Source organism: Etheostoma spectabile, chromosome 17, assembly GCF_008692095.1.
Source record: "Etheostoma spectabile isolate EspeVRDwgs_2016 chromosome 17, UIUC_Espe_1.0, whole genome shotgun sequence".
In the NCBI taxonomy this organism is placed as follows: Eukaryota; Metazoa; Chordata; class Actinopteri; order Perciformes; family Percidae; genus Etheostoma; species Etheostoma spectabile.
In genome coordinates, this window is record NC_045749.1 from 3,266,345 (window position 1) to 3,268,639 (window position 2,295).

A 2,295-nucleotide genomic window follows, 5' to 3' on the forward strand; every position below is an offset into this window, starting at 1 on the left:
CAGTCTGTTATACAGTGAAAAAAAAACAACACTAGCACTTTTATTTGGTCACGCAATGCCAGACCTTCCTCCACAGCGCCCTGGCTAGTCCACACAGCAAAAAGAAAGAGGAAGGTAGTTCATTAAATTGTACTCGTCTTTTTTGCTCCTGAGTGAAACAACAGTTAATTACAGGGATCATTATTGCTTAAAGGGATTCATTATCAGTCCATGAAATGATTATTTATAAACATTATTATAAAAATCAAAAGAGTGGAATGCCGGTGGACTTTCCGGCAGCACCGGCGCTGTCCCAGAAGCTGGACGCTGTGGCTATAGACTACTTTTATTTAACTCTACTCTATTCCCATTTGTAATGCCTGGTGGCTGCCTAGTAAACCTATGGAAAACATTCAAAACAGAACAAAAAACATTGAAAAATACAGTCAATGGGATTGAAGTAAAACTACAGAAGGATGGTTAGATAAGTTTACTTTTGGAAAAGCAGTGGAGTGGTCATGGACCATTTTAGCCCGTCCTCACCCAGAAAACGACCATATAGGTAGATTTTGCAATAAGCTCATAATGACCGACAATTACGTTTCTTGTTAGACGGCAAACTCTTGTGACTGTAGTAATTATCGTAAGAGTGAGGTAACAAATAGCTCCATGGGTCAAACCAACACAGGACTTTCTCTACGGAAACCAGGGCTGTGTTAGACCAGCCAAACCCCGCCCACTCCGCCGGCGATTTGCTTTCGCCCTGCAGCTCAGTCTGGACACCTGCACGTTTAATTCTGCAGCTTCAGTTCCCAAATTTGCGGGAACTGATCAAAAACTGGCTTATCTACCTGGCAAGCTATTGGCGGGTTTTACACGATGACAATAGGGAAGCGACCAATCAGCTTCTTGTTTACATTCAAGATAGCGGCCACCGAACACCACCAAAGTGCAGCAAACCCGTTGATGCTGCTGTCGCTTCTACATCACCCGGATCGTTGGTCTGATTGGTTGAATGACTTTTCTAATCTCCTACAGAGTAATCTGAACTATGCACTATGCCCGTTGGTCACGCCTCTTGTGCAGAGCCGACCCCCCGGACCAATGCTAAATCTCAAATCTATTGAGCTTGGCTTGGTCTGGTGATAGCCAGACTAGGGCTGTGTCCTATGTGAAACCAAAAGTCCAATGCTATTTTGAAATGAACCGAGTTTACGTTACATCCTCATTTAAGTAGTTTTACATGACTCATTTTAAGCTATTCCCTGATGTTTTACTAAGCCTATTTAGTATATGAGGTGCCTAAACTTTACTAGTTCTGTCTTACAAAATGTTCTATACATTTAAAACTGTGGCCGAATTAAAATAAATAGAACAGTCTAGGTAACTAGGGTCACATGGTTAAACCTCCACAATGTGGCAGTAAATAGAACGGCCATCTGTGCTGTTTTGAGAGTCTTTGGAAATCGATCTAATGTAGTTTAGGTATGAGAATGTGTTGACCATTTTCCCAAATGCTCCAGGGGGAAAAGATGCCAACATGTGCAAACTACAAGCTTACAACTGGTCCTGTCTTAGAAACCTATATGCTTCTGATATCTTCATCACAAGTACGCAACACTTGAAAAAGACTAACAGATCTCATGCCGTCAAAGAAACTGTGTCATGTCTCAACAACAGTGATTGAATCATCTTAACAGCACAATTAACAGCCATCATAACAATGTCAAATTATTGTGTTTATTGCTTAAATTGTACATGTTTTGCTCCTGAAATTACAGTTAATCACAGGGATAATTATAGCTTAAAGGAAAAAGTCAGTCCATAAAATTATTCTTTAAAAACATAACAAAAATATAATATGAAAATATGGCAACAGCTGCAGTTGGATGGCATATTGTGGCAGCAATAATTTAAAAGTTTCTCTCTTCACAATCTCGGTCTTATAATATTACAATAATAGTAGTTGAGGCTAGTTTTGTACTGGTTATAACTCTGATTGGTTGTGTCAGGAACCGTAAGCCCACCCGCAAGCTTTTCCTTAACCTAACAGCGTCAAAAGGGACGCATTAGTCCCGACCAAGCGTGTTTTGGTAAAGCGTGTTATATGACGCTAAAGGAGACTTTTAGCGTCAATTACAACAACGACAAAGGCACCTGACTAAGGGTGGGTATTTTACGAGATGGGAGTGAGAATGTGTTGTCCTGACCAATCATGGATGTAATTTTCTTGTTTACATCAGAAATTGAAAACAGTTTAACCTTGAGTTATCTCATGTGTGTCGTTAAAGACACACAAACACACACACACACACA